This window comes from Lipotes vexillifer, unplaced genomic scaffold (assembly GCF_000442215.2).
Source record: "Lipotes vexillifer unplaced genomic scaffold, Lipotes_vexillifer_v1.1 scaffold397, whole genome shotgun sequence".
Lineage (NCBI taxonomy): Eukaryota > Metazoa > Chordata > Mammalia > Artiodactyla > Lipotidae > Lipotes > Lipotes vexillifer.
The window spans coordinates 3023324-3036266 of NW_006772681.1; the positions used below are offsets into that span (position 1 = coordinate 3023324).

Here is a 12943-nt window from a genome sequence, read left to right on the forward strand (position 1 = left end):
CACTGCGCCACCAGGGAAGCCCAAGCCGTGGCCGCTGGGCCTGCGCGTCCGGAGCCTGTGCTCCGCGACGGGAGAGACCGCAACAGTGAGGGGCCCGCGTACCACAAAAAATAATAATAATAATAATAATAGTAAGAGAATATTTAAATAAAACCTAATGTAGTAGGACTACACTTTAAGCTCCATTAGGGAAAGGAATGACTGATACTCAAGAGATGCCTAATAAATGAAATAAAGAATGTTACTCAGCTACTAAAATGATGAAGATGTGAACCAACCTTACAAAAGGAGAGTAGAACAAGACCTACATAAGAAACACTGACAATAGCAATAACTAATTCTACAAATGTTAAGCCATGTGATCCTTACAACCACCACAGAGATAAGTACTATTATTAATCCTCATTGTAAAGATAAAACAGAGAGGAACAGAGAAAAGTGAGGGACACCCTAGGACACCCATATAGAAAGGGGCTGAGCCGGGATTTGAATCTAGGCCCTGCAGCTCCAGATTCTTAACCACTACCACACGTTAGTCTATGAGCTACATCTTTGGATTCTCTTTCCTAACTCATCAAATGAGGATTAATGACCCCTATCTCGGGTGCTAAAAGGAAAAGATTTGCAGAACTTCTGTAGCAGTCCAGAGGTTAAGACCGTGCTTCCACTGCAGGGAGTGTGGGTTCGATTCCTGGTCAGGGAACTAATATCCCACAAGCTGCGCAGCGTAGACAAAAAAAAAGAAAAGAAAGAAAGAAAGATTTGCAAAGCCCCTATATGTCTAGCACAAAGTAGGTACTCAAAAAACAGGAGCAGGGCTTCCCTGGTGGCGCAGTGGTTGAGAATCTGCCTGCCAATGTAGGGGACACGGGTTCGAGCCCTGGTCTGGGAAGATCCCACATGTCTCAGAGCAACTAAGCCCATGAGCCACAACTACTGAGCCTGCACTCTAGAGCCCGCGAGCCACAACTACTGAAGCCGGCGCGCCTACAGCCCCTGCTCTGCAGCAAGAGAAGCCACCGCAATGAGAAGCCTGCACACCGTAACCAAGAGTACTCCCAGCTCGCTGCAACTAGAGAAAGCCCGTGAAGACCCAATGCAGCCATAAATAAACAAACAAATAAATAAACCTACCTTTAAAGTAAATAAATAAATGACAAGGAGACAGATAATCTACCTTTAAAATAAATAAATGACAAGGAGACAACCATGTGAAGATCCAGAGGAAGAGAATTCTAGGTAGAGGGGAAGTCCTAGAGGCAAGGTGCCTCAGGAAGGAATGAGCTCCCCTCCCCTCACAGCCCTGAGCCTAGGAGGTGGAGATGCTCCCTGCAGCCCTCACCACTGTTACAGAACAGCATAAACAATATCAGCAGGTCCAGTGACACCTATGTCTCACAGGACGAGGCTTCCAAGGGGACTCTGCCAAGGTTCTGTCTCGGAGGAAGGCCAGGGAGTACTTAGGGATGGGAGCAGACAGGTTTCAGACTCAGATTCTGGCGAATCCTGGCTCCACTCATTGCTGGCTAAGTGAAGATGAGAAAAATCACTGAGCCTCCCTCTGTTTGCCCATCTATAAAAGCAGATTAATAACCCCTACGTCCTGGGATTCTGAGGATAAGCGAGCTAACGGATGTCAAGTGCTTAGCACAGTACACACTAAATATTCAATACTGGTGATAAAATGGCTGTGTGATAGTAGTAGCACTAGCAAAAAGGACATCACACACAAAGGATTACAGTCAATATTATTATGCAATATTAACAAATAGTATCCAATACAAAGAACATAAAAGAGCACATTTTTAGTCCTAGGGAAGTGACAAGTTGGTTCAAGTAGGAGCAAGGGCCCCTCCATCACTATCCTCTCCTCAACAACACAGAAAGAAGACTGGGTCTAAAGCCAACCATAACCACTCCTTCAGGCCCTTGCCCAAGTCACACTCACACTAAATGAGCTGAATTAGCCTCTTTCACTTGAGAGGGTAAGGAAGGAAACAACGGGAAGAGGGGAGGAAAGTAAGGAGGCAGGAAGAAAGAAAAAGGCCCCCCCAAAAAATTCCCTTACCCTCTTCCCAGATACTTGAAATACTTTCTCTAAGAGCCAGCCTTTTCCTTCCACAATTAAAATTCAGACAGACAGCAAACACAGGTTCATTCCGAATTACTGAGAAAGAATTGGTTAAGTCAGTGGATCTTCCCAGAAACAATGGAAAGGGCCGAGTGCCCAGGCTTGACTCCAGAATATATTTGCTAAATGACCTTTGGCACATTACTCAACTTCACTGAGCTAATCATCTTATCCTCACAAGTTCCTTCTCCTTTTCTCCCCATCACAGTTTAAGACTCCAAGACTGGCCAATGTGCCAAGCTAGAAACATGGGCATCACCCTTGCATCTCACTCTCAGTCACCATTTTGTCACACCTACTTCTAGGTTTCTCCCATTGCCCAGTGGTTGCCCAGTTCAGGTCCCCATCAGTTCTAATCCGATTACTGCAACAACTCTCAATGGAGCTCAAAACCTCCAGCCACACCCTCCCCAGATCCAAATCAATATTGTCTTACAAACTGACTTCTGGGTGCTTATATTATGACATACGGTATTCTAAGTGCTTTACATATACATCGTCTCATTTAGCATCTACCTCATAGGTTTGTAATGAGGATTACTATTATTCCTGTTTCAGAGGTGCAAAAGCTAAGGTTCAGAAAGTAAGCTGCCCAAATGACAAAGCTACCAAGTATTGGGACAAGGAGCCGAACCCAGGTAATCTTACTAGCCAACTACTGCACTATGGCTACTCTTCATCAATGCTGCTACAGTAATATTTCTAAAGCACAAATCTGATCATAAGACTCCTCTGTTTAAAACACTTCAGGTTATATGTCAATTATATCTTTAATGAAGGAAAAAAAAAAAAAAAGCTCAGTAGTTCCCCTACAGAACAGACTTCAAACTACTAGTGCAGCATCAAGGCCATCAGTGAGCTAGCCATTACGACCAAACCAAACTGGGGGTTGTTAGAAACGGGAGATTACAAGGAGAGGAGCAAACAAGCTCAGCAGAGGGCCAGCGGCATATGCTGGTTATGAGCCAGAACTCCGAAATGAGACTGCCTGGGTTTGGACCCCAGCTCCACCATTTTCCAGATAACCTTGCACAAGCCATTTCCTTTCTGAGCCTCAGGCTCCTTATCTGTAAAATGGGGATAGTACCAGTACCTATTTCATACCTTCATACAGGTGCTGTGAAGATAAAAATTACTTAGCACAGAGCCTAGCACACAATAAGCTCTCATGCCACCCACACACCAAGACTCCTTGCAGTGCTGCTTCCTCTGCCTGGTCCTTCAGACTGGGCTCAGCCATCAGCACCTTGCCAAGGGCGCTGGGCCAGGGCCCACTCCATTATTCGCCCATGGCAGCCTTGCCTGCCATCTGGACCACAACCCAGCACCCTACATTGAAATTGCCTGTTTCTGAGCCTATCTCTCCTCAGGCATTTAACTCCTCATACGCATCCCCAGCAACTAATAAGCAGCGCCCTTACTTGGCAGTCAGATGCTTGTTAAATGAGATAACCTCAGCTTCCTCATTGCCAAAAAAGGAAGATAGGAAAGCAACCTGTATCACCCATCTTAAGGGATGTAGGGATTCAAGGAGACAATCATATGGAGGCTCTTTGAAAAGTGCTATCCACAGGTAAATGTAGGAACTGTTATCACTCCATGGGGGAAGGGGGAGGAAGGCAAAGCACAGGGAAGGAGGCCCCTGAAGACAGACCACAATTCCGCCCCTGGAGTCTAAGAAAAGCTGTACTCGGTTTTCAGTCACAGGGAGGGCTCCAGTCTATAAATGGCGGAAGGCAGCTCTGGAGCGGGTTTGTGTGGGTTCCTTTTAGGGAAGGGAATCTTTTTTTAAATATACCTGACTAAACTGTTCTTACAGGATTCCTTAATTGAGGCATCACTATATTACAAAGGAAAACAATTTGGAGATAGAGTCAATACCCCATGGGACCTCCAAAGACATTTTCCTAAATTACAACTGATTCACTGCCCATGGGGCTTTAAAGATAAATAAAAATTAAATTTAAGTCAATTAATTACCTTATTCTTTAAGTATTAACTTTTGTTCCTGGTCTTTATTATTAACACCAGAAAGTGGCTAACTTTTACTGAGTTTTCACCACAGGCTAAATCCTTGACAAATATTTCATTCCCAACAATGCAGAGAAGTTGGCAGTATTATCCCATTTTACAGAGGAGGGAAAGGAGGCTTAGAGCAAATAACTTGCCAATGGTCACCTGGCTAGGAGGAAGAGCTGGGATTTGAGAAGCAGGACCTCCTCCAAAACCCACTCTATTTATACTACGTTTAAAAGTAAGGCCTTTGAGGCAATTCCCTGGCAGTCCAGTGGTTAGGGGGCCCCGGGTTTGATCCCTGGTCCGGGAACTAAGATCCCGCAAGATGTGGCCAAAAAAATTAGAAAATTGAAAAAAATAAGGCCTTTGAACAACAAGGTCCTACTGTATAGCACAGAGAACTATATTCAGTATTCTATGATAAACCATAATGGAAAAGAATATTTAAAAAAGAATATACATGTATATGTATAACTGAATCACTGCTGTACAGCAGAAATTAACACAACATTGTAAATCAACTGCACTTCTATTATAAAAAACCACAATTAACATAGGGGATTTTACAAACATTTTGTAAGAGGAATAAAACAAAATAATGGTAACATACTCAACTCTTCACAGTTCACCAAGTTTTAATAATCTTATAAATTAGATTTTCTTATTCCCATTTTATAGATTAGGAAATGGAGAGAAAAGGGTAATATTTACTGACACAATGATAGATGTGAGGTAGTTATGATGATACTTGAGAAAGAAAACAGAGATCCAGATATATTAGAAACTTGCCATGCTGGAAGTCTGCCTCCAATGTCTGTGCTACAGGGAGGGTCCCAAGACGTTTGAGCCCCACACCCAAGTGACATGTAGCCCCAACAGAGTGGCAGATGCTAGAATGCAAACTCGGGCATTCTGCCTCCAAATTCTGGTCCTTCACCACCACATTCCACGCAGCCTGGACATGAAAGGTGGCCTCTTAAACTATCTTGCCTTTCTGAATTGCAGATGTATAATTCTCATATAGGTCACAGTATGACCGACGTCCTACTCATCAAAGCACTTTGGACAGCATTCACCACTCCATGAGACTTAGAGACTGTCAAGCAGACCAAACCAGCCACGCACCGGGGCCTCAAGAAGGGGAGAAATGGGCTTCCCTGCTGGCGCAGTGGTTGAGAGTCCACCTGCCGATGCAGAGGACGCGGGTTTGTGCCCCGGTCTGGGAAGATCCCACATGCCGTGGAGCGGCTGGGCCCGTGAGCCATGGCTGCTGAGCCTGCGTGTCCAGAGCCTGTGCTCCGCAACGGGAGAGGTCACAACAGTGAGAGGTCCGCGTACCAAAAAAAAAAAGAAGGGGAGAAATGCAGCCTCAGCTGGGAGACTTTGGCTTTTACAATTAAGAGATGTTTACATGGTCAGGAACAGAATCTGAGATGAGGTGGCAAGGCCACCTCTTCTCCCAACAGTGCCTCAGTCCTGCGTTCCAGGCTGCCACCTGTTTGATATTGTGACTATGGGACTTATTCAAACCTTGAGGGAGAAAAGTAAGGCAGCTGTAGAGAGGAGGATGTAAGGGCACCAGGCTTGCAGGCAAAGCAACCTGGGTCATTAGCCAAATGACCTTGGACAAATAAATTACTTAATCTCAGTTTTCCTGTCTATTAGATGAAGATAATGGATAAATTGTAAAGATTCAATAAGACCTAATAGAGTGCTCCAAACAATGCTAACTAAAACGCCCACATTTCCAGGCTAGGGTTCCACAACCTATAAATCCCAGCACCTGTATAAGCAAGGAAGGCACATCAATCCACTTAGCCATGTGCCTTTTCCACAGGAAAAAGAGACCTCTTGAAAATCAGGTCTCTACTAGGACAAGATGAGACCTCTTACATCATCTAAGATGCCTGGGAGTCAGTCTTTAAAATCTTAGGATTATGCTCCTGACAAGGGAAAAGCTCTTATCAAATAAAACCATCATTTAAAATCCTTTCCCAGGCCCCTCCTCTTCTTCCTTCCCCTAAGTCCACTGATTCAGGAACCACCTCCCTTTCATACAACTGCCCTATTTATGTTTGGTGACTCATACCCAGCTGTTAAAATTTTACGGGATTTCTAAAAGCTCACCTCTTCCATTATTTGGCCAAAGAAAGCAAAGGACAGTTGATACCTAGCACAAGATCTAGTAAAGTTGTCACAGCATTATTACAAATCAAGGTTTCAATTTTCAACAGGTTACCCCAAAGTTAATCAACAACCTGTAAAGGTCAGTTGCTAAAATGAATTAAGACAGGGACAGCATCCTCCCTCTCCAAACTTACAATCTAACCAAGGAGGCTCTGACTAAACACACGTTTTGGTTTAAAGTATGTTTATCAAAAAAAAAAAAAAAAAGACAAAAAAAAAGGTTTATCAAGAAACATGTAAACATCCCATCACTTCCTAGAAAGATGAGGAAGGGGGATTAGGTTATATACATCTTTGATCCCTGATTTCCAGGCAACATCAGCACCTGCCCTTGAGAATAATCAGGTGCTCTCAAAGAATCGTTAGCTTTACTCACTGATGAAGTTATTTAAAATTTAAATTTCTTATCATTGTCCTTAGCAACTTCTTGTCAGGTTTTGTGGCTGAGTGTATTCCTAGAAGGAAGAGCATTTAGAAGTAATTTTTAAATGAAGTTTGGGGACTTCCCTGGTGGCACAGTGGTTAAGAATCCGCCTGCCACCATCATCAAAAAATCTAGAAACAATAAATGCTGGAGAGGGTGTGGAGAAAAGGGAACACTCTTGCACTGCTGGTGGGAATGTGAATTGGTTCAGCCACTATGGAGAACAGTATGGAGGTTCCTTAAAAAACTACAAATAGAACTACCATATGACCCAGCAATCCCACTACTAGGTATATACCCTGAGGAAACCAGAATTCAGAAAGAGTCATGTACCAAAATGTTCATTGCAGCTCTATTTACAATAGCCCGGAGATGGAAACAACCTAAGTGCCCGCCGTCGGATGAATGGATAAAGAAGATGTGGCACATATATACAATGGAATATTACTCAGCCATAAAAAGAAACGAAATTGAGCTATTTGTAATGAGGTGGATAGATCTAGAGTCTGTCATACGGAGTGAAGTAAGTCAGAAAGAGAAGGACAAATACCGTATGCTAACACATATATATGGAATTTAAGAAAAAAAAATTCTTATGAAGAACCTAGGGGTAAAACAGGAATAAAGACAGAGACCTACTGGAGAACAGACTTGAGGATATGGGGAGGGGGAAGGGTGAGGTGTGTTAGGGCGAGAGAGAGACATGGACATATATATACTAACAAACGTAAGGTAGATAGCCAGTGGGAAGCAGCCGCATGGCACAGGGAAACCGGCTCGGTTCTTTGTGGCTGTCTGGAGGGGTGGGATAGGGAGGGTGGGAGGGAGGGAGACAAAGAGGGAAGAGATATGGGAACATATATATATGTATAACTGACTCACTCTGTTATAAAGCAGAAACTCCTGCCAATGCAGGGGACACGGGTTCGATCCCTGGTCCGGGAAGATCCCACATGCTGCAGAGCAACTGGGCCCACGCACCACAACTACTGAGCCCGCACTCTAGAGCCCGCGAGCCACAACTACTGAAGCCCACATGCCTAGAGCCTGTGCTCCGCAGCAAGAGAAGCCACCGCAATAAGGAGCACACACACCACAGGGAAGAGTAGCCCCCGCTCGCCGCAACTAGAGAAAGCCCACGCGCAGCAACAAAGACCCAATGCAGCCAAAAATAAATAAATAAAATAAATAAATTTATTTTTAAAAACTGAAGTTTGAACTTAGGAAACACTTTCAAATTTGATAGGGTGTTTAAGCACCTTTAAAATCCAGGACGGGGCTTCCCTGGTGGCGCAGTGGTTGAGAGTCCGCCTGCCAATGCAGGGGACACAGGTTCGTGCCCCGGTCCAGGAGGATCCCACATGCCGCGAAGCGGCTGGGCCCGTGAGCCATGGCTGCTGGGCCTGCGCGTCCAGAGCCTGTGCTCCGCAACGGGAGAGTCCACAACGGTGAGAGGCCCACGTACCGCAAAAAAAAAAAAAAAAAAAAAAATCCAGGATGAAGAACCAGCTAGCTGATTTCCTTGAGACCTTGAGAGAAAATGGCTAAAAGCATTACATTCATTTTCCCCAAATTCCAGCAAAAGGCAAACTACCTGCTTCATTTTTAAATTTCATTCTACTTACTCTGCTAATTCAAAGCAAAAAAGAAAGCTGGGGTGAGGAGGAGGGAAAAACATTTTTAAAATACACATCAGATAAGGGAACTTGCAAATAAACAAAATTGCAGGTCAACTACAGACTCCCTCTTAGTGATTCAGGGAAGTAGCTAACGTTGAATGGAGAATTCAAGGAAGACTTCTTTGAGAAGCTTAGACAGTTCTGAATGAAATACAGCATGGAAATGGCAGAGGACACGGAGGCAGAAGAATGCTGAAGCTGGGTGTGAAGACAAGGTGGCTGCCTCGGCTAGAAAAGAGGCAGTGGCAGAAGTGACTCGGACATGGAAATGATTGGCAGCATGCCCAAAAGAGCACGTGAAGGAAATCAGATCTGCTACAAGCTCCCACAGACACTGGGTTTCTAAGCAAGGCACGAACAAAGGCTCAGAGCAGAGTAGACCTTGGAGATAATCAGCCCCTCACTTTACAAATGGGGAGAATGAGGTCCAGTAGTATTAAGTAACTTGCCTGAGGTCTCACAGTGAGTGGAAGAGCTGGGACTAGAGCCAAATCCAGATCAAATCCGTTACTGAAGAGGATCTATCTGACACTCATGTGAGGGATGGGGGGAAGGGAGAGGACCAGGACACAAAATAGTCTAGTCATTCAGGTTTGTCCTGATTAGGGCCCAGGATAGGATCATGCTGGGAAAAGTCCACGACAGGTGATAGCCAGGGAAATAGGTACAGATGACCTAAGACACTTAGAAAGAAAAAACCCACTAAGACTTAAAAATAGATGTGGATATAAAAGGAGAGAGTGCATCATAAACCATGATTCCCACCAAAAAATGTCATATTCCCACCAGCATTCACCTTTGTGAAGCTACATACAGAGACAAGTCAGTAGCTTCCATTCAGGGTCCAGGCACCTGCGTCTCCCAGGCCCATTTCCAGGACCAAGAAAATCAGGAAGGACTCCTTGGAAATTCCAATACCTGTTACCCTGTTGACTTGGAGTATCTCAGAATCACTACCCATGGTAGGGTAATAGATGAGGAACCAGAGAGGTAAGCTGGCTGATTACTACATAGGATTTACTAGAATGATTTTATGTCAAGAGTTATGCTTACCTTCAATCAAGAAATAGTTAAGCATTTATTTATTTATTTATTTATTTATTTATGTATTACATAAATTTGTTTATTTGTTTGTTTTTGGCTGTGTTGGGTCTTCATTGCTGCGCGCGGGCTTTCTCTAGTTGCAGCGAGCGGGGGCTACTTTTCATTGCAGTGCACAGGCTTCTCATTGCAGTGGCTTCTCTTGATGCAGGGAACGGGCTCTAGGCATGCGGGCTTCAGTAGTTGTGGCACGCAGGCTCAGTAGTTGTGGCACACAGGCTCAGTTGCTCCACGGCATGTGGGATCTTCCCAGACCAGGGCTCGAACCCATGTCCTCTGCATTGGCAGGCGGATTCTTAACCATTGTGCCACCAGGGAAGTCCCAAGAAACAGTTAAGCATTTAAATTTGACAAAATGCATAGGAATCAAACTCCTGGAGAAGTTCCAGCCGTGATTTTAAAAGTTTAATGCTAGAATAACTACAAATGAATATAAATAGTAGTCCTCCAAAGGGGACTTGTACAAACTCTAAGGAGTGCACGTCTAGATAAAGAGAGAATGGAAAATAATGCCCCAGCTTAAAGCTAACCACCACCTTCCTATTTTCAAAGAGAAATCTTTAACTTTGTGCACAGAACCTAACTACTCAAAGTTTAGTTCAGTAATATTAACACCACCTGGGAATTAGAAAAGAATATACTCAGGCCCCACCTTAAACCTACTGGATTAGAATCAGCATTTTAGCAAGACACTCCCCACCCCAGGTGATTTATTTGCACATTCAAGTTTGCGCAGCACTGGTGCAGAATACTTTAAGGGTGGACTATATATATAGCACTACACAGATAGAGTACCAAACAGGCAAATAAGAGACAAAGTACCTGTTCACTTTCTGTATACCATATTTTATTAGGTACTGCTCAGACAGACCTCCAATGCTTTTTAATGAATTTGGTACTTACTAATGACCACATGATATAAATGTGGGATCCATTTCACTTCCTGAAATAACACAGCTCTAGCATTTTCATGCACATGAAATTTAAAACAGCTTAGTTGTTCTGAAAATACAATAATGATTCATTTTATTCAAGTTCCAACACTGAGTTCAGAGCACTTCACCACAAGCCCCATTAATTCCTACAGGTTCCTGGGAGTATCATTAAATCCCCCAGCATCCCTAAGAAGCAGGTGCTTGGCAAACATCCAATCTTCAAATGAGATTCAGGAGGACGTGGTCCTGAAAATGCAGTATTTTTCTGCCTTGTCCTGCCAGGGTAGCTTCTCGGGCTCAAACTCTCTCCCGCACTGAGGCCTCATACAGCTGCACACTCAAGTACTTCCCGAAAGGGAGAAAGGTCAGAGGTGTCATTATCCCATAAGCACTTGAGATTCCAGCTGTGGAGAAATTAATCTGGTTCGTTCCCGCTGAGAAGCCCTGAGTAAGATCTGGAAAGACAGAGGGAAATACAAAAGAAAGAACCTACTGAGAGGCTCTTAGGAGAGGAGAGGTCTCAGACATTTGCAGATTTTAAGGAGGGGTTTGGGGGCAAGGCTTGGCAGATAAGTGAGAGGATTACGGGGAGAGTTTTAAATATCCATCTCCCACTTCTCCCCCAGAAACAACAACAAACAAAGAATGACCAAGAAATTCCTCCAAATGACCTCCTTTCTTGATAAAAGGAAGGAAAAAAGCCAATGTAGGGAGGAAGCGTATGAGTTGGAAGCAAGACTAAAGAATCTCTTGAGGGTTTTTTGGTTTTGTTTTTTTCCAACGAAGGGAAATAAAGCAAAGGAGAAAACAGTACCCATCTAACCAGAATCTTATAGGAAGCAAACCACCAGGAGGATTAAGAGCGCTGTGAATAACCAAAGAAATGCAAGGGGATTCCTTTCCAGTTTAAATCCAGCGCTGGGGAGTCAAGCAGCCCTGGACTTGAAGCCACTTCCAGAGCAAGGGGAGGAAAAGGGAAAATCTTTACAGCCACCAATAAGCAGAGCAGTGTCCAAAGAAAGAAAGAAACCAGAAAAATGCCCGGGGATAGGGCAAGCCAAGAGAAAAGAGCTCCTGTTAGCAGAAAAGTAAAAGATAAAGTAGACATATGGGAGACAACATGCAGGCAACCCCTTTAGGATGGGCGGGGAGATCCTCCCCTAGGGGGAGGGGACTTCAGGAGGTAAGACTAGGAAGTGTGCACAGAAAAAAGGCCCCAGAAGCAGAGAAAGTGTGGTGCTGAAGATATTTATTCACCAGAGGAAGGAAGAGGAAATAGGTGCACTGCCCTGACAGGGAGAGCACCTAAAGGTAAACAGGGTTCCAAAGAGGGAAGGAAGCTGAGGAAAGAAAATATCTTGGATGGCAGAAAAGCTCAAGAACCTTGGACCATCGTATGGAAATGAACAAACTCAGAAAAAAGGTGCGCCGTCCCAGATTTAACAAGCACCAGGATGGTTGCTGCACCCTGAGAATTGTGTAACCAAAAGTAGTGCATGCTGTACATCTGGAGGGCACAGGAAACAAATACACTTTCAGATATGAAAAGTCTCCCCCAGGAAATAAGGTGGTCGGACTTAGAGAACTCATGAAAAACGGTGCAACCCCAAGAATAGAGTGACTGGAAAAAGTAGTGAATTTCCTTGTGTAAATACAAATATATATCCTCAAATTTCAGGATTTGGATCTCATTTTCGGTAGACTCTGGAAATGAGGTGCACTCCCAGATTTTGAAAGAGCAGGGAAAGGAAGCGGCCCCCAAATTTAAGAAATTCTGGAAAGCACGTTGCCAGATTTGGGGCCTGGAATAGGGAATTAATTCTTCCTCGATTTTGTGCGAATATAAGTACCCAAAACACTTTGGTTATTGGACCGGAGATTTAAGACTCGCTAATGGGAAGAACCCCAAAATTTGAAAGGGGATGCTTACTCAGACTGGAGGCTCGAAAAGGTAGTGTCCTCCCAGTCTGGGGGTCGTGGGTCAAGGGATACATCCTTAGTTGGGCAGGCTTTGGAAATTTAGATAACATCCCAGGGCTGGAGCTTAAGAAAAGGGGTGCACCGAGCACATTTTCTAAAAACTATAGAGAAAGGGGACACTCCCATAGTCTGGCGCTTGAGAAAGGGGTGTGCTCCCCAGAATAGGATAAAAGAATCAATTTAAAAAAACGCGTTCCCAAAGCACAAGACAACTACAGGGGCTGCCTGTGGAGCTCTCGAGGGCCACACAGCTCAGGCTCCGGCCCTAGCGCTTACACCCCACCCCCAACACGGCCCGCTCCGCGCCCCGGGCCCCGCACCCCGCGGCCCAGCCCCCTCGGGAGTCGCTGATTGGCCGCAGCCACCGTCACTCCTGCGGGCAGCCCTAGGGATTGGGCGCCGCCCGCACGCCCGCCACGCTCTCAGCAGCGGTCCCCGGGCCTCCCTCCCGGCTGGGCGAGCCGGGCCAGGCGGGGGGCGGGGCCGGGTA

At 44.8% G+C, this 12943-nt stretch overlaps 1 protein-coding gene across 1 annotated transcript in view; it reads right to left on the reverse strand.

Moving 5' to 3' along the window:
- The window catches only part of PHF20 (PHD finger protein 20), a 138312-nt gene that overhangs the window by 124969 nt on the left and 400 nt on the right, over nt 1-12943 (reverse strand). The window contains exon 2 of the mRNA XM_007447754.1: nt 10442-10928. The gene's annotated coding sequence lies outside the window, so the exon portion shown is untranslated. The remainder of the gene's footprint in view (nt 1-10441; nt 10929-12943) is intronic.